This window comes from Cygnus atratus, chromosome Z (assembly GCF_013377495.2).
Source record: "Cygnus atratus isolate AKBS03 ecotype Queensland, Australia chromosome Z, CAtr_DNAZoo_HiC_assembly, whole genome shotgun sequence".
Lineage (NCBI taxonomy): Eukaryota > Metazoa > Chordata > Aves > Anseriformes > Anatidae > Cygnus > Cygnus atratus.
In genome coordinates, this window is record NC_066396.1 from 48,857,658 (window position 1) to 48,881,452 (window position 23,795).

A 23,795-nucleotide genomic window follows, 5' to 3' on the forward strand; every position below is an offset into this window, starting at 1 on the left:
AGCAGTGAAACTATGATTTACAGATAATTCTGATGCCCAGAAACCTGGACATTGCAATGCTCAGAAGCACAGAAATGTGATTTATGCAGCCTTCACTTTGCATAGTTGCAACTAGATGGCTCAAAAAAAGGACTCATTAAAAAGTATGTGAGCATAAATCTACCAGTCTGAGGTTTTAAGAACATACGTATGCTTTGAGTACTAGATGGAGGTGAGAATTTGTTTCTTCTAGTCAGATATTAGGATATTTTGAAGTAAGATAGTTCAATCCGTTTTAATAAAAATGTGTCAGCAAGTACTGTGGATTTCATTTGCCTGCAGAGAATAGGCAGATAAGGAGGCAATTACACAGTCATGGGATCATAGGTCTGTATCTAACTTGAGTTTCAGTTTCCAAAGAGTTCTTAAGTAAAGTTTGTGGAAGTCTGTGCTGGATTGTGACTGTAAGTGTTCCCCAAAATTTGATGTTTAGAGTGTGGTCTAGATTCAGTGAATGTTATGGGAATGGTGCCTATGGGATGTGAAGACTTTTTGTTGGTGGTGTTTTTGTTTAGAATAAAATGGCAATATAGTCCTTGTGGCACAAAGAAATGCAAAAGATACTTACCTTCTAGCACCAGTCTTAATGAATTGGCTCTAGATTTGGTACCATAAATCCAGTTCCAGGTCTTAAATTTAAATGCATGTTATATCCATCCAGGTAGCAGATCATTTTCAAAGATTAACAACAGATTCATCCTTCTCTTTCTTCTGTAGTTAATTGTCAACAAAACTTTCCGATGAAAAATAGAAAGGAACTATTATATTTTTTCAGGCCTTCAATATTGCAGAACTCAGATCAAAACTAGGGTGAAGTCATGCTCTGTGCAATCACTGTTTTTCTTGGCCTGGGGAAAAAATGGAATGACAGCAATTAATTGCAGATTTCAGTAAAGGCGTCTTGATTGTAGTGCACATCGCTCACTTTCTGGTAGCTTCTTACATTCACTTAACATCATGGGGCATTAAAGTATGTTATTATCAAGTGCTGTCTTAACATCCTCAGGTTAATAGAACTGAATGTTTAATTCAAGTTTTAAACATGATAGAAATCTTCACAATTTCCAGGAGTTTTTGAAGGCAGATTGAGCTGGCTGTGAGAACATAATCTTTGTTTTTCCTCCTAACCGACTGTGTTTCCTTAATGATGTCTGCAGAATACTTAGTGCTCTCAGTAACTGCATTGTGCTGACTGTAGTAAGCATTGGTTAGTAATGCCCTCGTTGACTTTGTGACACCTTCTGCAGGTGGTTTCGTTTGGTTTGGGTTGGTTTGGTTCAGCTTGTTTGGGTGTTTCTGCATTTTAATGATAATAGTGTGCTCTGCAGCGTGACTGTAAATCTCTTACTAGCATCCTTGAATTTAGAAATTTCAGATGGAGTTATCAGAGTAGAGAGAAGCTTGAAAAGTTATGGGAACTTCAGCATGTTAATGCATGGTTTTCACCATGGAGGATTTTGTTTCCTTGAAGATATAGTTGTAAAATCACATGTAAAAGAAGCAACTCAATTTCAGCCAGAAAAATGCAAAGCAGTCATTTGCCAACTCGTGTTTCTTGCCAATGTACTGAAGTTCAGAAAGGCACTGTATTGTTTACAGATCCATGTAACACATACCAGCACACAAGCTGAAATTCTTTGCGGTTATAGGTAAAACGTGTGTGAATGTGTTGGCAGAGCTAGTCAAGTCTTACAGGCAACACCTTGCATGTGTTTGCTACCCAGAGAGTTGCAACATAACTGCTCTGAATTCAGAACAGATGTGGTTAAAACATTTTTTGAATTGATACATTAGTCTTTCAAGCTCTGAAATTCTTACCTGGCTGAGTGAGGCCTGAGTGAAAACATAGTTCCCTCTTCAACTGTTGTTTCATAGCCAATTAGTGCAGTACAAACTGTGTGTTCTCCATTATTAAGCGTCCATAGTCTCCCCAGATGTTTCACAAAAATAAGTAATTGTGAGCAGTTGACATCTAAAAGATAAACAGAATATAATGATAATCCCAAGAAATAAATTGAGTGAGAACCTCTCCACAGATCTTTCCCACACAGACTAAGTGTTGAAATGTATCTTTCAGAGGGCCCTAAACAGTAGGGTCAAGTAAGGAACTGAGGAAACAATGAAGTTCTTGTTAATGGGGTCGATGTTGGCATTATAAGACAGATTCTGATCTTCCTCACATCTCTGAAAATCTAAGTGAAAGTCTGTAAGAATCAAAGATATGAATAACTTGCTTCTGAAGCTTTTCAGAATTTCCCAGTGCACTCTTCAGCATCTGAGGAATCACCAACTGCATGAAATATAATAAAAGCAAGACCGGGTTCTGTACCTTGCACAGGGCAACCCTGGCTATACGTACAGACTGGGGGATGAGAATCTGGAGAATAGCGCAGTGGAAAAGGATGCGGGGCTTCTGGTTGAGGGCAAGTCACATATGAGCCAGCAGTGTGCCCTGGCAGCCAAAAAGGCCAACCATTTCCTGGGGTGCATCAGGCATGGCACTGCTAGCCAGTCAAGGGAAGGGGTTGACCTGCTCTGCTCTGCTGCACTGGTGTGTCCTCACCTTGAGTGCCATGTGCAGTTTGGGGCAGTACAGTCTAAAGAAGACATCAAACTATCAGAGACTGTCCAAAGGAGGACTACAAAGATGGTGAAGGGAAGATGGAGGGCAAGATGTATGAGGAGCAGCTGAGGTCCCTTGGTTTGTTCAGCCCCGAGCAGAGCAGGCTGAGGGGAGGCCTCATGGCGGCCTGCAGCTCCCTCACGAGGGGAGCGGAGGGGCAGGCGCTGAGCTCTGCTCTCTGGGGACAGCGACAGGACCCGAGGGAACGGCTTGGAGCTGGGACAGGGGAGGGTCAGGCTGGGTGTGAGGGAAAGGTTCTGCACCCAGAGGGTGGTCGGGCACTGGGACAGGCTCCCCAGGGAAGCGATCATGGCACTGAGCCTGACCAGAGTTCAAGAAGCATTTGAACACCACTCTCAGACATATGGTCTGATTTTTGGGTGGTCCTGTGTGGAGCCAGGAGTTGGACTTGGTAGTAGTAGTAGTAGTTCAACGGTAGCATAGCTTCTGTATGAGGTTTGCATTGGAAGACAAGCCTGCTGCACATGGTTGTGAATGTCAGATGCAGAATTCACTGCACAATTTCAAGTGAAAAAACTAGCACAACTTAGCTTGTGCTCCCTCTCAATGTTTTCTCTTAATTATTCCTGATTATCCTAATAGATTTTCCCTTCCCTAGAGAGAAAAGGAAATGACTGCAATTTTGCAGCTGTAATGGTAGGATATTTAAAATATAAATTCCCACTTATACCATTGTTTCACTTAGAATTCAGATTAAAAATAGGACAGCTGATAATCTTAGAACAGTCTTCTGAGCAATGCAGTATATTGATGTTTCTCTAGATTTTTTGTTGTTGTTGTTGTTTTTGTTTCAGAAAACAAGCAAACAAGCAACCTAGTTTTCAATTGCTGTTTTTCATAGTGACTTTTATTTCTATACACTTGGGTTATATTCTTACTAATTTAAAAATATGACACTAGCCTTAATTAACATGTAAGATGATAAAGCATCTTAAATCAAGTGTTCTTTGCTTAAACAGCAAATGTAACAACTCTTCAAATATTCTTATTTATTTTTCCAGAAGACAGGAAAGAAAAAACGTGTTCACTGTCTGTGTGGTTATCGAACAAAGAAGTATGAGGTAAGAGCTTTCTTGCCCCTGCTAGTACCCATAACAGAGACCACTGATAGATGTACTTGCAAGTGCTTGATTCTTGTGGGGAGGGGCTTAGCTAGAGGAAAATTTGACAAATGCTTAGTTCGTGCAAAAGATATTTTTTGCTAAATTTCTGTGAGGGGAAAAAAAAAAGAAAGAACAGCTTTAACAGCTTTGACAGTTGCTATCAAAACCAGTAAGTAAATTAATCCAGTCACTATCCTGGTAGGTTTGTTGTATTTTTCAGTTTTCAAATCTGAGTACCTTCTGTACCTGGGAGGTAAAAAGTCCTGATTCCTTGAGTCATGTAGAAAAAAATGTATGTATGTTTATGTAGAAAAGAAAAGGAAATTGTTAGGTACATTCTGCTGCTTTTTCCTTCAGAAGTTCCTTGGATATCTGTGTTCAGTTTTGGGATGCTGTGATGTTACCTGTCTTTCCTTCTGCTCCAAGCACAGCTGGTGAAACAACACTCATATACTGTTAAATTGCCTAACAGTCTTATCATGAAAGCAGTGGTTTGTGCAGTAGGAGTCTTTACAGTCAATTCATATTTCAAGGCTTTTTGTGTATGGATCACATCAGGAAATGAGCGAGACAATAAGAATTTGGAATTGTGGTACCAGCATTCCCAGACACATTTCTTTATTCCATATGGAGAAACAAATGTGTAAAAACCATTTGCAAAACTATAATATATTTTCCAAGTGATTTTTCTGTTAAATATTTTAACCAAAATTGGACATGTGTGGCTAGCTACAAAAATAAGGCCTTTTTTCCCCCTTAACCACGCTTCTCTTGCCTCATACAGTAACTTGTGCAAAACATCTGTACCAGATTTGTTGTTCCTAGGAATCTGCAAAAGTACACTGCAGGGTCTGAAAGAACATCATTACTGGCTAAATCCTGAGCCCCCACCACCAAGGCAATTCTTGGTGAGTGGTGTAAGTCTTCCATAACTCCACTGAAGTAGCTCTGACAGCTAACAGTGGCAGCTTCCTGTAACTGACTTAGGAGGATTACTCCTGCTTTCCCTGACTTAGAAAGAGCTGCACAGTTCTAATGCCTAAAGCTGTAAAAATATGCTTTTTTGAAATAGTGCAACACTCAGAAATGAATTCAGCTACCCTAAGAAATGCTGGGTCATCAAATGAGACATCAAATTCAGAACCTCACAATATTTTACTGACTTTCTGGTCTATGTCTAACCTGCGAAAACCAGGATCTGAGAATGGATATTTAGGTGCTCAATTAAGAAAAATAAGTAATGTGTTAGAGAGGAAATGCATTTAAATGCCAGTCAAGAAATACCAATGGAGTGTCTTTCATAGATTGGCTCATGATTTCTATGGGAAATTGACAAAGTTAACTAAAAAGCATCATCCTAATTTTCTTTGTTTGAAAGCATAAACTGAAAACTGAATTGAGATTCACAGGTTTTTTGACATTTCCTCTTAATCCTGTATTCTTGCATTTAAGTACACATAGAGGCAACATATTTTGCATTTTCATAGACCCTTGTGGAAAACAAAACATTATGCTGTTCATCAGATGAAAACTGTTCATGTAATTTTGCATGTTAACGTTTTTTTAGAAATGTAAAGTGATGGACGTAGGGAGACATCTGCTGCCAGTGAGAAGCAATGCACTGAAGCCACAGTGTCAGAATTTATGCAACAGTGTTGTAGGAAAGTAAAAATAACGGAGGTGGTTATGCATATCTTACAAGTTTATGCCAGAGTCCATGAAAGATTGGGGGCGGGGGTAGGGGGAAAGTTCCTTCCTCCCTTCCTCTCTTTCTCGCTCCTTCCTCCCTTCCTCCCTTCCTCCCTTTTCAATTTCCCTTTTGTGTGTGTGTGATAGGGAAGACGAGCAAGAAGGCATGATGAGGTAGCTGGAAAACCAGATCTTATTTCTTGATTCATTTATCTCAGAGCTGTAAGAAGGGCTTGCTCAACCACATGCTTCAGCAACTGGCTGAAGTGACAGTTTTGTTTTTTGGTACAGTTGTTGCAGTTCCTAAAAATCCTGAAAGGTCTTGTATTCAGCCAAGCAAGGCTCAAGTCTAACACTGGATGAAGCCTACATGGAATAGCTGTGCCCTGCTCGTCAGCAGGAGGATCACAAATTTTCCTGTTTGAGTCTGACCTAGTATTGGTCCTGTCACAACTAAATCTTTTTAATATATACGAGTTACTAGCAGTCTTGAGCCAGTCCCAGCAAATATACCAATGGGTAAAATTAGCAGTAATACTGGCAAACTTTTCTTAAATCTGTTCAATGTGGAAAGGACTAAATAAATCGTCAGAGACATTTTAGACCAGGTGCACACTGATATTTCTCTGGAAAAGCTATCCACTGTTTATTCCTGGTACCTCCTCTACCTTCCAGTGACACAGTTACATTAGTTTTACGTGTGGAAAATCTGTACCATGGTGTCTGTCATTAGGCAACTGCTGAAACATCTTTCAGAAATAATGTATGCTTTTTTTTGAGGTGTTTACTCATCACGGTTGCTAAAAAAGTCCCATCTCCTATCAGTCAAAGTAGTCCTATTAATAAGGGCATTTAACCTAAAAGTCAAGAGGCAAACAAGATACTGTAAAGAGAAACGGAAGACATTAAAAATAATTGTGCTTCTCACATCTGCCCTAGGGATTTTTCAAATACCTTTCAGCTTCCTAATGTCAACAAATGCTCAGCGTATTCACTATCACAATTGTAACATGATACCAGTGCTCCATGCAGCTGGCTGTTTGTTTATATATATATATATATATATATATATATATATGTATGTTTGGGTTTTGTTTTGTTGTTGTTTTAAAAAAAAGATGAAACACACCCCTCCACTTCCCTCCAACCCCTAGTCAAAAAACATCAACAGCAAAAATTGCAGGAGAAGGTTCAGACCCACACCCCTTGCTAGATGATGATCTTCTTAGGTTGCTGCTGTGATTACACACATTTCCTGTAAAAGTATGATGAGTCGTTAGTGACAGAAAGAGGCTGCTTATACCACAACGTAAGCCTACCATATAAACACTGTACATGGAGCTGAACCTTAATACTGTCTAATAATTGAATTGGATTCAATTATTCATGCAGCTGTGCTCGAGCAGCAGCATGCTCTGACACCCACAGAGGGAACACTACCAGCTATATGATGTTTGTCTGGTGAAGTCTGAATGAATTTAACTTTTTGGGGCCAAAGCACAGATAAATTAACTTTCCACACATGAAAGAAGAGAAAAGGGGGAAAGGGAAGTGAAGGGGAGGGAAAGGAAGGGGAGACTTTTTCTCCCTGGGGAAAGGATGAGATTCCAAATAACGTATGGCCAATGTCAGCCACTGTTTTAAACCTAGAAGGAGCTCAAATACAGTGGGGGTATGTGCTGAGTGACAACATGCAGGCAATGGCAAGGTAGTCTTCTCCAGGTGATTTCTGAGGGGTTGCAAGGTGCTGTAAAGGACAGACTCACCACTGCTTCAGAAAGCTTTCACGCTAAGGTTGTGGGGAAACAATGTGTTGAACTGGGAGTTTGCTGTGTAAAGAATAATTCATTCATTGTCTATTTTATTATCCAAGTCATAGCAGGTGGCTCACAAACACTCATTAGCTGTTTAACACGTCAAAATATAATATAAACTAAGGGGATATGTTGGCCTTCATTGATATTTTTTCTTGTCATTTTTATTGCTTTTGTTTATTTCAGGAGCTTGGAGGAATTCTGTGATATTTTCCCCTTCTGCACTGTTGATCCACATTCTAGTCAAATAATTATTTAAAAGAAAAAAAAAAAAGGTGATGAAAAGTGGGGAAAGTATTCCAGTTGCCAAATTTCAGTTTTGGTAATGAGTGGGGGCCAGAATGAAAAGCAGGCTGTTATTAAATTTCAGGCCCAGTTTTCAGAGTTCAACAGTCAAAGCAGTTCTCCATTCAGATAAAGCATGAAATATGCTTTATATTTTCTTATGAGATGGTAAACATGAATGTACTAAAGCCATTAATGTCCCAAAGCCATTGTCTTTTATCCTTGATCAAACTGCAAGCTGTATTATATTGTCAAGAGCAATTCTTCAGTAATACTTCAGAAAGTAATAAGAACTTGCTGAGGGAAGAAGATCAAGCCAGAAAGGACTAAATGCTAACACCATAATCTCACTGGAAAAATATCATTCCTGTATCTGACCTACTACCCTACATTCTTCCTGTGGCTAGTAATTCATTCCTTACTGTCCTGCTGTGAGGCGTGTTTTCACACCCACGAGACCTTCCCACCCTTTTCCAGTACGTACTCTGCTTTTTGATTATCACTCCTCACCCTCCCAGGATTCATATGCGTCTCTTAAGACATCGTGCTCCCCGGATAAAAGCTTAGTTTGCATATCTATGTTCAAGCATACTAATTATTATTCTCTTTGACCTCTTGCAAAACATTAGCTAAAGATGTTTTGAGCAACTTCTGCAATTAGTCATGCAGTGACATTGCTTTGCCTCTATTTTCTCTAGTCGTTTAGAGCTGCTGTAACTGTGTCTGATCCATCATTTCCCAAAAGCATTGGAGAGTATCCATATTAATCTCATAGCTATTCAAAACTCCAACTGTGAAGCGGTGATTAAAAATATCTTACCTTTGGACTGGCTTAGTTAGGGCCAGGCTTCTATGGTTACGCACATCTTTCAAGCCTATGTAAATGCTTTTAAATAACATCATTCAAAAGGGACAGTGTGAAATAGTAATATCACATTATCAGAGGGTAGAAGTGCTTAAAAAGTGATACTGTGTAATTTGCGACTGAGCTAGATCATTGCCTTATGAGTGCAGAGTATGAGATATCCTTGTACACTTGTTGTGTGTATGTACACAAATCAGCCAGTCATAGGATGCAGTTGCATCTGTTTTCTTACAATGTTGACTGTCCCAGGTTGTCCAATTGGAAAATTCAGTGGATTCATCTGAACTATCTGTTTATTTTATAGTACTGACTCCGTAAGAAATAATCTTCATTTTTCCTTAAATAATTTTGGTTGGATGGGACTCTGAGCAACCTGGTTTAGTGGACAGTGTCCCTGCCCATGGCAGAGATATTGCAATTAGATGATCCTTAAGGTTTCTTCTAACCCAAACTGTTCTGTGATTCTAATTTACCTAAAAATGTTTAAGTTATCTGTCTCAGAAATGGGATTGGTGATGCTGCCAGTCATTACATATTGTTTAAAAAAAAATGTGTCTTGAATTTAACATCAGTCTTAATGAAAATATTTCTGGATTTAAGTTGAGTTGCAATCCTTTGACATTGCAGCATGATACTGAGCTGAACTAGATTTGAGTTTGGTACGTGAGATATTGTTTTAATGCTATAGAATAAGATTATTAGTAGAAATATCAACAAAAGCTTGTATAGTATCTGTCTAATGTATACCTGGGACACAACAACAGGGTGTCCCGTTCTCACAGAAATGAACGTCTTGCTTTCTTATGGACTAGTTTCCTGTATCTTTTTTTTTTTTTTGTACTCAAAGTATCTGTGTCAGTACTTCTCACAGAACTTTGATGGACTTTGTACAACAACCTAACTGTAATAGGAATCTACAAGTACTGCAAAATACATGGAGCAAGGAGCTACGTATAAATTAAAGGGAGGGAATAAAAAAAAACAATAAAAAAACACAACAACAAAAGACATCTACAAAAAAAAAACACCACGATTGCCTCTTCTAAATGTCTCAGTAGATCATCCTCTGCCCAGTGCCAGCATAGAACATTTTTTCTGGTTAGGCAGCTGCAGTGCTGTGACTCTTTATGTTTTGCAGACCAATCTGTCCATCTCCCACCCTGTCAGTTATATTCAGCTGTTGTCACATTGCTCCCTTTTATTGCTAGCTGTTTGGGGCAAGGATCAGTGGGTTTTTAGAGAGGGATGTTGCCTAGTTACAGTGTAAAAGAAGAGTCAATGCAAAACCAGGAGCTCTGGTGTGCTACTGCAGTAGCAAAAACAGCAAGGGGGAAGCGCCAAAGGATTAGCTATTTATAGGTGTTTTGACCACCCCAAAGGCACACAGGTTATGCAGCTGTGTGCCTTTGCACTTCTGAATTAGTATCTGGCTTGAAAATCCAATTTACCTTTCTCTGCAGTGACTGAAAAGAGAGCTTCCAAAAGCTTTATCTTCCCTCGTTTGATGCCTGGCCATTAAGACAGCGTATTCTAAGAAGGAGCTGTTTGGCATGATGGGCAGTCTCATTTTGTGTACTAGCCCAGTCCTTTTCCACTCTTTTTAACCTTTATTTTTCTAAACATCAAATAAGAAATCCACCAAATATCATACAAGTACATTGGTTTAAGGAGAACTCTAAATGTTGTCCTCTAAGTCATAAGTACTGTCCTAAAATGAAGTTTTATCCTGCCAGTATGTTGGAAGCTGTAGCAGAACAGATCATCATCATCTTCCTCTATGCTTTCAGTTGAAAATGCACAGACAGCTGCTGCTGAACTTCTGCATATTAGAATGACCAGTTTTGGGTAGCCTTCATATTCTGGGGAGGAAGCAGCAGTTAATTCCTCAAACCATGTATGTATTTTAACCAACAGTAGGGAGTCGTAGTCAATTTAGTATTGTGGTTTAATCTAGCAGTGTTTGTAAGTGAACATCCATTTATGTGTGAATTACTAAAATGAGGAATTAAATAGCTGAAAAGCTAGAAAGGGTTGTGCTACTCACCCTAATCTAAACAGAAGTGTGATTTCAGGAGCTAATAATAAGGTTTACAAGACTCTGAAGTGAAATCATTAGGCTCTGCAGTTGTGCAATATTTCTTCCTGATCTTTCTTGATGTCTTTCGTGAAAACTTATGCAAGGAGAGATGTAACTGGAAAGTGATTAAAATGATCTAATGACATTGCTATCTTCTATTTCTATAGTTACTTCCCAGCTTAGAGGGAAAGAAGTGTTACTGACAAGTAACAACGTGCATGTGCATTGGGAGTTGACATTCCAGTCTTACAAGCTTTCAAGCCTGCTGATTTGAACCTGATAGAACCCTGCACATTTCACACCAGCAGTAAATTAGCTCATTTTTGTTGTTTATTTTTGTGATTACCTGCCCTACCTCAAAAATATATTAAGTCTATGTCACAAGAGATCAATTATGTACCACCAGGGAAAGGAACCAGAACAGTCAGATCTAAACAGAATTACATACTCTTAGTTTCAGTTGCTCTTTTTTTTTTTCAATAATTATTTTTTCTCTAATTACCCACTCTTGCAAAACAGTGATGAACTGACTTCATTGCATCGGGATTTACTAAGGCTTTTTTTCTGTATAATTGGAGTCGTAAGTTTTTGCCACTAGAGAGCAGATGTGCACTATAAAGTGTGATGTGCTTACAGAGAAATGTCAAAGGACTGAGCATATAGCATCCTGTAAACAATACCTTTCAAATGCAATTACCTGGTAATGTGCATGTATGCCTGTTTTCTTTCTTGGTCACAAATGGTCTTTAAACTCTTCCCTGATTTTTATGAATTGCTTCTTTTGGAGACTGTAATGGTTGAATATTTTGCATGTTTCAGGACGCTGGTGGAACTTTAAAATTCTCTTCATACAAATCTCAAATTCTGGAAAGAACTGAATATTCAACGGAGGGAAGCTTAATCCTGCTTTGAGTATACTACCTTGGTAAATGTTGTTTGGATGAATGGAGAGTGATCAGCTCAAATTAGTTTGTCTAACTCTTAATTTTTTTTTCAGTCTATTAAATCAACCTTTCTTTACTTGAACTTTACATTAAGCCATATTTAGAAGCAACCTGAAAACCCCTCTTGGCTGTTGAGGCATTCTGATATCTGTATAGTGAGGGTGTGATTTTATAATATGTTTTCAAGCTTGTGGAATATCTAAAAGGGCCAAAGAATTTGCAAATCCAGAAAAGGGAAGCTCAGAAACACTGTTTGTTGTCTGAATACCCAGTAAAATACAATATTTGGGTTTGAATCCTCTGTCTATTAGAACCAGTAGTTGGCATAATACTTTGGTCAATATAGTGGTAAGTCCAGATGTTACTGTTGGGCAAATACGCTTTCACCTATTGCATCCCTTAATAGAGGAGAAATAATAGATATCAGAAGTGGCGTTCAGGGTGTTCTTGCTTCACTAGCTCATGGGTAGAAAAATGCTGCTGGATAAGTTCACAAACTGACATGGTCAATGTAATGACCAAGTTTTATGACTACCCATGACACATCCCTTTCGCTGTTTTAAACATGCAGTGCATACTTGTGCAGTTTGTTAAATGTGTTAGGAGCACAGCTTGTAATATCCTATGATCAAACACTGCAGAATATTTTTTCATATGCTTAAATAATTTCAACAGTGAAATTTTCTTCTATTCCAGTCTGTTCATTGGGTTCTGTCACCTGAACACCCATACCTCTGAAAGAGACAGTATTATATCTCTGAAGATTTAAAAAAAGATCTGTTTCAGAGGCACAGAAAGTTTTAAATCTCTCATGATCACAGATAGCATTACATTATGGATTCTAAGAAGCACACAGAGGGTCTAGCCCATACTGGAATTGTGTAGCTGTCTATGAGGTGTCTATGAGCTGTCTGTGAGGTGTGGCTTGAATACTAAAAGCTATTAATTTTTCAGGTTTAAATTCTGTGAGTTATGCATGCAGCTGATTGAGAGAAAAACTCATATCGCTTAATCTCTTTAAACTCAAAAAATGGATGAACATATTCTTGTACATTCTCAGTCATACTTTTTCTGTGTTTTGGCTGAAGATCTTGTGAAAAGCATCAAATTGTATTGGAGTGGTATGTGTAAAACGTGACTGTGAAAAAGAATTGAAATGCACGTCCTAGGAAACCTTCAACTATAAGAACTTATGTAACTCAAATATTCTGACATGCTGTTGCACCACATCTGTCTTCCCAACCATACTCTTGATATTTTTGCTTTTGTGATATCCACTTGCTAGTGGAGAACAAGATGACCAGGAACAGAAGGCATGTCTCTCTACTGCCAAGTAAGAGGCTGTTTGTTGGCTGCTGTACAATAAATAGAAATTATATCAATGCTGTTTAAATATCATGGCTTACATGATGTTGTAATTGCATTTTAAGCAGGGTTGAAGGTAATGATGAGTAACAGAGCAGAGTAGAGAGATCCAATCCTCTTCAGCAGTTCAGAAAGAAAGTAAAAATGAGTCATCGGATGTGGCTCAGTCTTGTCATATGGCATGCAATGAGATGATGTGTCATTTGTTTTCTTCCTCAACCACCAAACAGTAAGTCTGCTTTATCATTCCATGTGGTTTGTTTCCCTAGTTGTCCTTTGTAAAACGTCCAATAAGTTTAAATAGTCTAGCTGGTGTCACTGTCCTTTATTTAGCGGTTCCTCTGCCTGTGACTGGGACCTGATTATTCTATAACTAGCACAGGCCTCCCACAGCAATAACCCTTTTTTTTTGATGTCAGCTGAGGCTCATTGAGGAGAGAGCTGGCCTCCTTAAAAGCTGCCAACAGAACTAGTGCGGCAGCTCAGGTGATAGCTGGTCATATTCCTGTTAAGAAAAACTTTTGTAAATATAAAATGAATATGGTTTGTGAATTATAAAATACATATATATTATACAATATATAAATATAAATGTATTATATAAAATATATTTATATGGTATAATACATAAAATATGAATATCATTTGTTTGACATATACGTGATTTATATTTTATATATACTTATAAAAGAAGAAGGAGCCTCAGCAAAATTCATGCCCATTTATGTCTAATTTGTCCATGTGAGGACTCTCAACTGAATTTGGATGGTGTGTTTTAAGATATTAGTACTTTGGTTACTTGCCACGTGTTAGTCCTTACTACAAGGATGGTAGTGTAAGTGTCTGATAGTTTGCGTTAATTTTGTGCCAAATCTGATCAGCTGGTCATAAGTGTAACCAACTCATCAGAAGTCAGCTGTTGCCCTGAAATACTCATAGCAGTATAAAGTATGTTTAGTGTAAGCCAAAATGGTTCTTTAACAAATTAACTGTTGTTTGTGCACCAATAAAATCATATCTATGGTGCTGAGTAGGCAGTATGTAACCAGGCTTAATTACAGTTACTGCATGTGCAACTACCATTTCCTGCCCACTTTAACATTAGTCAGAAGCAAGTGGGACTGAGAGGGACAGCATTGTCTGTTTAGGGGCTTTATAACTGGAATTCTATTTATGGCCACCAACACAGTGGGAAATTCTGATTTCTCATATTACAACAGAAAAAAAGGAAGCAAACCATAACTTCCTTCTGTCTTACACTATCCATCTCATTTTTTCAATGCTCGCTACATTACAGAAGCTAATATGCTAAGCTTTATGATTTATTTCTGGTAACACAATATAGCAAATTTGTTAAGGCTGCTAGAAGTCAGAACGTATTTTTAACCATTTGATGGAGAAATGCCAGCCTAAATTAATTGACTGATTAAAGATATTAATTTACACAATTTGGACAAAGGTAGGTTTGTTATGCACCGTGACACTAAGTGCTGAAATGTAGTGGTTCATGGGAAGTGAACTGACCTGTGTAGTCGACTCTGAAGGAAGGTGCAGCTCTTATTGCTTTTTCTTCTACACCATTTGCCATTTCTATCTGTCCTCCTTAGTCCAGCTTTTGTTCCAAGATGAGTTTAGAATGGAAATGCTGAATTCAGACACCCACAGATTTTGGAAAAATAGATCTGCAACTAGTCTGAGGCTTCTGCTCATTACTGGAAAGTGTGATTTTTATTTTTTCCTGTAGAGTCAACTCTTGGTATTCCAAAATGATCTCTGTGATTCATGGCAAAACAGTAGGGGATATTTTAAGCTTCTGAATGTTAATCAAGAGCTATCATTCAGTGATTTAGTTCCAGCTGAACAGCCTGGAAGAATTTCTGATTCTTTCTAACATCCCTGGTTTTGCTTGTATGCTAGAAATTTCCAGGAATTTGTCATACATCGATTTTGCTCTTGTCTTTTAGGACATATGGTGGCAAAGTGTGAAACAGTATATTAAAAGCCTCCAGATGAAAGCACTTAAAGAAAGGTAACTCTGATCTTCTTCATATATTAATATTAATATATTAATTATCCAGGGAAAAGAGATGACCAAATTTACTAAGAATGTGAACGTTCAGCTTTAGTTGATATGATTTATCTGCATAAATCATAAAGCAGAACCATTCGCTGTCAGCTGGGTTTGTTTCTTAGAACAGGAAGGCGACCAGCTGAAACTTCAGTAGGGAGCCCAGCCTTTTCCCTGGCCTTCCTCTAATGGCTTTTAGCCTTCAAACATAGTGAACATGGAAGACACAAGTTGTTGTACTTCTAGTGCAAGTACTTTGTTATAGAACTTACTGCATGTTGTTTTGTTTAAATTTATTTACTTTACCTTATGTTGATGTTGGATAGAAGAAGGTCTGTCACACATGTGATGCTGCTTTTACTTCCTGTGCAGCAATTCAAGCATTGGCCTGGAACTCAGGAGGCTGAGGTCTTGATTCCCAGCGCAGCTGTAGCCTTGTGTCTCATTCTCATTTCCCTCTCAGAGACGAGGAGATAATTTTACTTCTCATGGAAGGCATGTCATATGACCGTAAGGAACTCGTGCTAAAGCAGCAGCAAAGACAGTTAACATTGACTACACGATTTAAGTATCTGCACATAAGAGCTAGAGGAAGAAGAAAGATCATAATTCTCGCTTTACTTCATAGATGTTTAAGGACATTGAAATAAGTGTCCTATCTGAAGCATGAGAAGAATATTCCCCACAGATGATATATTTTTCTTCAAACTTTCTTAGAATTGAAAGCCTAAAAAAAGAAAATTGTAGCTGAAACAATTTTATTTGAAATACCATTATATTTTTACACTGTTTATCAAAGATTAACAGCAGGCTTTCTAAACAATATTTCTAAAACATTTCCATCCCAGAACAAATTCAAGTAAAGCTCAATAAGTAATGTTATCCGCCGTTACTGGTAGTCATATTATTAGCACATTTATTGGGTTATAATTTTTTTTTTACTAATGAAATTATTTACATTTATGTAGTGTTAATGATTCATTATGATAATTAATTTGCACAAACCTGGGAAAAAGGAGAGAAACCCTTATTTTCTTAGAATTGAACTCACTTGTATTAGACATCTCAGTAGTTCTAATATCTCAGAGAATCCATGGCTAAATTCTTTAAACCTTTGGGTTTGTTTGCTTGTTTTGGGGTGGTGGTGGTTGTGGTTATAAATGTCTGGTTCAAAATCAGGTTTTAATGTTAAATTGGCCTGTGAAATCCTTCTGAAGGACAGAGTGATCTTGAAGACATTCTAGAGCCTTGATGTGTATCAGATAAATTAAGAACTGTTTAGAGTTTTGTTTTTCATCCTGTTTTTAGTAGATTATCAGCTATTACAGAAAAAAAGAAAAACAGTAAGATCATCCTTCTCTCCTCCCGCTTATTCGTTGCAGAAACTACCAAAACTATGGGTATACTGCATTGTTAATCTGGAAGAATTGCTCCTTTCTGGGATGCCAAATACATGTGTTTTGCTTGGCAGCTTTCCATCCTTTGTTGGTTTTGAAAGGATACTTGGCTGAAATTGAATCTTGTCTTGCAACAGCATTTAATTAGCCTCTGTCCCTTTGAGATTCGGATTAAAAACTGTGGATGTTGTCTATCTTGGTTTTCACAAGCAATTGATACACAGAGCTGACAAAGTACTCTATCAGAATACTGCTGAATTCTGGCAGAAATCTGTGAGAAGCTCATAATTCCTAGTAAGTCTGCAAGGTCAACAGCTGGTAAAACAAATATAACCATCTCACTCTTGAACATCTTTTGTTCAGCTTGTACTGATGAGTCAAGCTCTTTTCCAGAATGAAGTCAGAATTATTAGCTAAACCACACATGTCCTTTCCCACCAAGCAATGCATAGTATTGTAAGTACTGCTTAACACACAGTCCACAACCTAAAATACGGTAGAGAACAAGGCTGTCTATCTATCCCTTATATATCCTAGCCAAGCCACATGAAATGCTGGGTTAAATGCAACATAAAGTTATTCCCCAGAACTGTCACTATGATGTTACAGCCCTGGCTCAGCATTTTTAATGGTGAAATAATTCCCTAAATTGTAACTTAGCTATAGAAAGTGACATAGATGGCCTAGAAATTACAGTGGAAGGCAGGAGGAAAGAGGAGTGATGCAACTACTTATCTTACCCACGTTTCTCCTTTTTCATTTGTTTGTTTTGCTTTGTCAATCTCCAGGATGTTTATCTTAAGCAAAACACTAGTCATTTTAGTGACCAGTGTGAAAACCTGACTCTGCTGACTTAAGGCTTCATCTCCTCCAAAAGCTCTGAGGAGCTATTCTTAGAATATGGTATAAGAAACTGTTGGTGCTCAACTTTACTGCTCACTCTTTATCTACATTCTGTGCATGCATTGTTTGCATGTAGGATCACAGGAAAATATTGCATACAAATGGCAAATGCTGATATTTTCAATGCGACTACAGTCTAGAGGTACAAACTGTACAGCTATACTTGGAGGTTTTTTGTTTATTTGCTTGTTTGCTTTAAAGAGGCAACTATATAATTTCTTTGCAATATTACACAGCAATTCAAAACATCTACAGGAAAGTTAAACACATAGTCCTACCTTTACTTCCATCCATGCATCATTTACTTACTAGGTTTGGGTTATTTTTTCCCCACCCCTCTGCTATAAGAGAATTGTTATATTCATAGTCAATTTAGATATTTCAGATTGATTCACTCCTTTTTAAAAACTTAATATGCACAGCTTTTATGGGTTGAATGTTTTCTTCATTACTCTTTCAACTTGTACCAAATACAAGTACTTGCAGCATTCTGTTTTCACATTGCTCTTCTTTTTTTTTTGTCTAATTCTCACACAAGAATACAGAAGGTCTAGCTGCAAATTTTAAACCAAATTTTTAGATCTTTGATTCAAAACTATTTCTAGTTTATTAGAACATGTGTCCCATGACTCCCCAAAATACTAGATAATAAATTCTTTCCAGTGATGAACATTTCACAAGATGTAGTCCAATTATGTAAAGGGCTTGTGTTTTCCAATTTAATAACATGCTAACAAATAACTTCAGAATCTATTTTCTATAGTGATGTCCCATATTCAGTCTTTCACATCAGTAAAAACAATGTGAGCTGTGTGCTTCTACTCCTATGTGTTTATAGGTCTTGAAAATTTTCAGTATACATTCAGCATGGAACTCATATGCAGGAAATTATGCATAAATATTGCAGAATGTCATGTCTTTGAACCTAGATCTGTAACATGGTGTGTAAGCACTGCAGCCATTTTCCAGTGTTCACATGGAATATTTTCTCCTTTATGTTAATAGTTTGAACAGTGAAAGAGTAGAGCCTGTCTTCCAACAGTACCGTAAGGTCTGCTCCTCAACCCCCCAGTAAAACTGTTAATAAACTATTTATTTTCAGAAAAATACAATATTTTCATGCCAGATCACTATTTTCACAGAAGAGAAAGTAGTGATAATTTGGGTTGTCTTACCTGAAATTTTGAAATGTTTATGTCAGAAACTAGTTACATTTCCTGAAAGACAGCTCAATTCATCTCTAGAATTACCAGTTAATCTAAATTATCTTAGAAAACATACTACATGGATTCCCAAAGCCCTTCATTACTCTCAGGACGACTCCACAAAAGATGTGACTAAACTGATCCTCCAGTTTATATTAGACAACACTTTCAATTACCTGAGGATCTTTGCCTATGTTAGAACTACAAGAATTGAGTTATTTTTCTCTATTATATAACTATGCTAATTACAAGTTCTATTTAAATGAATATTAGCACTTATTTTGACCATCACGCAAAACCATGAGCAATCTTAAAAGTTGCTGTGATCTTGAACATCACTTGAAGAAAACTTTTCTTGACATACAATTTACTGCTGCTGACTCGGAGTCAGACATCATGCCTACTTCCTGCTTCTAGAGAGGTATTTTTCTTAAATAATTAATAATTACTTTGTTTTAATTAATTGAATGATTAAATAAATAATAAGAATAAATAATAGAATGTAGAATTAATAATTAGAATAGTTAATACTAAGGTGGGAAGAAAAGAAAGAGAAAAAAAAAAAACAGAAATCCCACCAAAAAACAGTATCCCAGCTAACAGAAGGGGCAGATAAGATTCTACAGCAGCTTGTGGTGACTGTTCAGCTATGTGGATGCTAATCCAAATTCAGTTATTCTACATTTTCTCATGTCCCACCAATACTGGATTCTGTCTCTGCAATTCTTTCCTTCTTGAAGTGTGACATAAGTAACTTTGGTCCAAGGTAAAGATTCTGTCTTTGCCAATCCACTTGAAAAAAGAAGTCTTTTATCTATTTGTGAGTTATAGTATCTTTTGGAGAGCATATTAGTTCGCTGTTCTGCTCTGAATAATTTTTTTCTTTCTGCACCTTGGGGCAGCAAAATAGTTAACTGCACACATAATTCTACGCATAAATCATTTTCTACATCTGAAATCAGCTTCCTCAAACAGTACCTTGCAAAATCTGTGCATGGTGAAATAATGAAATAATGCCTGCCTCTTATGCAACCTTGAAGCATAAAATTTGTCAATCTCCCAAAAAATGGTTGCTTCTAATCTAATCCTATCTAAAGGAAAGTTTTGTAGGGCAGAATAATATCCTTTATTCAACCAGCTATTGGTAGCCGAGGGGAAGAAGACCCACAAGCTTTTAACTAGCATATTATTTTTTTTGCATGTTATGTATTTTCCTCCAGTACATAAAGTACAGCTGACAGTGGTCAAATTTCAACTGTTTTTTTAGAGTCTGAATGGTATTTTTTACACAAAATTGCATGGATTGCCAGAGAGACCTTTAAAACTAAACATTGCAAAAAATCCTTGATTTAGGAAAGTCTTCCAACCTTTGTCATTAGTAATCTTTGCTATGATTATGTACTTAGCTTTCTACAAAAAGAAAACATCATTTCTTAAACAATAATTGGTTAAAGGAATACTTTCTTAGTGTTCTGTAGGGACAGATATAGATCTGTTATGTTATGGAAGTTTCTTTTTCCAGAAACTTGAGAGTTTATTTTGCTTTGTACGTGTGCCAGTGAAATGGAAGCCTGACCAAAGTTTCATAGTTAAATGTTTAAGACACATACACCCAAATGTGGTGTACCTATTTTTTAAGAGGTACTGCTGAGATGCTCAGCTTTATTGATGTCAGCTCCCAACTGTCCTGAAGGGCAGGACTCATTCAGAATCTACCAAGGATCAGGGTGTTTTGGTCATGAAGCTGCATATAACACTAAATGTGCTGCACTTGGAGCACCCAGGCAATCCTGATCACCCCACTTTTCCCCTCACAGGGCACGTAAGGTACGTAAGAAATCCCTCCTTCCTGAATTCATTTGTGGCAAGCGAGTTTTTGGCTGGAACTTGAGTCTCCTTTGTTCTGCCTATGCATCATGCTGGTTGGGAAACAACTGTGGTGATCTTAGGAAGTATCAGCCTAAAAATCAAAAAGAGCATGGAACACCACTGATTTTCTGCATACTGCTGTATGGGATAGGGATGATAATCCTTACACTGAAACTGGTACAACCTGTAATTTTACTGGCAAGTATGAGCCAGTGATTTACATTAATGTGTCTCAATTTCTAATAAATAGAATGAAGTCTTTGTCCAATGCTTGTGAATTGTACTGGGATCTGTTTCAGATAATATATATATATAATCTTATATATATATATATATATGTATATATGTATATATAACACCAGATTCTTACAGCCCCAGCTAAGTTTTCTCATTTTAGATGTAGTTCTCAGGATCACATAAAGCGGTGTTCTACTATAGAAGAAAATCATATAGCAGTGTATGGGGGGAAAAATTGCTTCCTACCTTTCTCAAGCAGATGTATGCATCCTTGATTAGTCTGATCAACAATCAGCTGCAGCTGTAGCATGGTTAAACACTCCAGTCAAGTAGTATCTTTGATATCTCTCCTCTATTTTAGGGTAGGGTGTTAGTCCAACTTGTGAATCAGTAGAATACTGATGACTGAATGGGATTTAAATTAGAAATATGCAATTAAGACTGTATATTTATAAATATCAAAAAAATAATAATTGCAAAATATCTGAACAAAACTGGAGTTGCATTCCTTACCCAAAGGAATCCAAAGTTATCTTCTTAGTAACTACTTCCAAAACACAAAGGGCTGATGAATTTGATTTTTGAGGAGTGAGGGGGTAGGTAAAGGAGGAGAACCTTTTTATTGGCATACACCTTGCCATAGACCCAATATTATAATTTTGCTATTCCCATGAAGGGTTCTTGTGGGGGCTGTGGATAAAGAAAAGCAGCATGTGGCCAAGACCTGGGCAGATAAAGATCAATGTATGCTAGCCTCTGGACTGCCACAAAGTGTGAGGAAACAAACAAACAAACAAACAAACAAAAAATCAGTTTCTTCGTAATGACAAATCTCAAACCAGCTTTCCTTGTCTCTGGACCAAGTATCTTTGACTACTTTGGTTCTGAGTTGTGTTACACAGTAAGCTAAGACTGTGCTAAATGAATTCTATCATAAAAGAAAGGAAACACAATTTAAAAAGCAAAACTGTCTTTTAAACATATGCTTGCCTTCTTAGAACATTTCTCACATCCTAAATTGCAGTTATTAGGAAATAAGTTGTAGACTAAAATGGCTGTCTGAAATGTCAGAAAAACAGTTCTAGAGCAAAGTAATCAGCTAAGCAATAGAAAAGCCAAGTGTACTTCACGGCGGTTATTTCAAGAAATATTGCAGTTCATTTCTGACACAAGCGGCTGAAGACTAGTAACTTGAACCACGTGAGAAGTCTAAGAAGCTGAGAGTAATCAGCGGCCTGGAGCGTTTTGCTGCCCCTTGTGGACAAGGGAGCTTTTATTAGAGAGTTAGCTCCTGACTGCAATCTGCTCGAAGTGTGCTCGGACCTCGTGCTGCGTTACTGATGTTGTTGAAGCTCAGGAGACAAGAGAGGGGTCAGTTAAGCTCTTTCTGGTTCTCTTCCTCATACAAGAATTTTTCATCAAATCTTTGTTGTTGTTTGTGTGGGGATTTTTGTTTTGTTTTTGTTTGCTTGCTTTGCTTTTGTATGAGAGAAATGTGGTTGAAATTTGACTTGAAGTCTTTCCCATCCTAGATGGTCACATGCACTTTCCTTTCCCAGGTGCATCTTACCCTGTAATAGCACACAGCAACCTCTTTTTTCCAACAGCTCACTCTTCTCACTGTCTTTGCTCATCCCTGGTGACAGTTTTACTGCCAATTACTGTTACTTGTTGCTGCCTGACTTCTTGCTGTGTGGTACACTGCTTCCATCTATTTGCTGCTTCCTAATGGAAGTGCTGTAAAAGTCACTTGGAATGAAGCACCAAAGATAGACAGCTGGGATGGAAATTGGAAGGTGAATGTACATAAGGAAAGCAACTCCGGAATAGGTAATGGTTATAAAGCTCCTATTTGAAGGGGGGTTTGTTTCTTTGTTTGCATTTTATTTCTTACTTCTATCATTAATATTTGATGTTTGGAGAAAACACATTTGTTTCATCAAGTTCATTCGCTTGATGGTTTAATGGTTACACCTTCTCCCATCACGTGGATTCAAGAAAGCCCAGTCTTAACCTTTCTGTCTAATCTCTGGCAAAAGAGTCCCTGACTGAGGTAGGGTGTGAGTACAAGAAGCACAGCGAGTCTGTGATGTTTCCCAAAAATTTGACTAAGCCTTTATGGCACATAAAGAACCATAGTTCTCTCTTAAGTTCAGGCAAGTCACCTAGCCAGACATCCCATAACACATCCCTAATCTCTTTCTCAGTGGGACACCTAGGCAAAGCTTTGAATATGGATCGTAGTTGACTACCTGAATTGCACAGCCATTTCTATTTGTATACAGATTTTTGAAACCATCTAGTAACTGTATACATACCAAATGCACTTGAATTTCAGTTTCTCAGATTTAGTAATATGTACCTGTTAATGTGATTTGTGTTATTCATTGTCTTTATAAAAGTAGCAGTTGCCAGTCAAATGCTAAATACCAAGTAGTCACATTTTTAGAGGTAATTTTATTCTACTAAAATGCCACCCTATAAGTAAATTTTAAAATAATCCTTTCTATTTAGGAGCAACTTTCTCCAAGCACATGTTTTGTGTTATGTTAGGGAGTTCACTGTGGCTGCCAAATTTAATAAGATTCAGTGTAATATTATTTTAACCAACGGAGTTGAAAACCCCAAATTATAATGTCAGTTGGAAACCCTCATTGGAAAAAAGGAGGAGAAAAAAAAAAAAAAGCCTTGCTTTCCACAGGATTTAGATAAGCATAAGGATGCTGCAAATCAACAGTATCCGTGAATTTATATATGAATTGTAAAGTTTGTTTGTTTGTTTCTTCATTTTCCCCCAAAGTACTACTGAAAACACGTGTTCTAAACTATGAAAGCTTCAACTGGCTCAGATTTAGAGACTCAGCCAACTGTGCTTTTTAAGCCTTGATTTGTTACTAGTGACCTTTCATTGCAGCTAGTAGTTGGCTGTTTACCAGTGGGCTCAAGGCTTGACATTCGCTGATTAAAGTTGGCTTGCATTTCCCTACAGAGCTCCCACTTCCTTTCTCCAAGACATTTCTAAGCAATGTGTGGGGAAACTCTGTCACTCTCTCGTTGATAATATCCAGCATTCTAATTTTTCTATCCAAATCTATAGTGGTTTCAGTAGAGATTACTTTTTAAAGAAAAATAAAAAATACAAAGAAACTTCTCTGTTTATCTTAATATTACTTTTTTTAAATCAAAGGCCATATAACACTGAAATGCACCTCTTCCTAACATCCCATTCAGTTGATTCAGCCTGTGGAATTTACACACAGAAACATTATTTTCTACATTATTTCCGTTAGG

At 37.5% G+C, this 23,795-nt stretch overlaps 1 long non-coding RNA gene across 4 annotated transcripts in view; it reads right to left on the minus strand.

The window, feature by feature from the left end:
• Positions 1–640: 640 nt before the first annotated feature.
• LOC118259660 (uncharacterized) overlaps positions 641–23,795 on the minus strand; it is a 35,853-nt gene continuing 12,698 nt past the window's right edge. For 2 of the 4 annotated variants that reach the window (XR_004782075.2, XR_004782077.2), the window contains exons 4-6: positions 20,751–20,909; positions 15,200–15,417; positions 9,283–13,330 (exon numbers count right to left, since the gene is read on the minus strand). This is a non-coding gene — a long non-coding RNA (uncharacterized LOC118259660). Of the gene's footprint in view, positions 888–1,857; positions 2,012–9,282; positions 13,331–14,349; positions 14,599–15,199; positions 15,418–20,750; positions 20,910–23,795 lie in introns of those variants that run through there. The other 2 variants (XR_004782078.2, XR_004782076.2) reach the window with 2 other exon arrangements.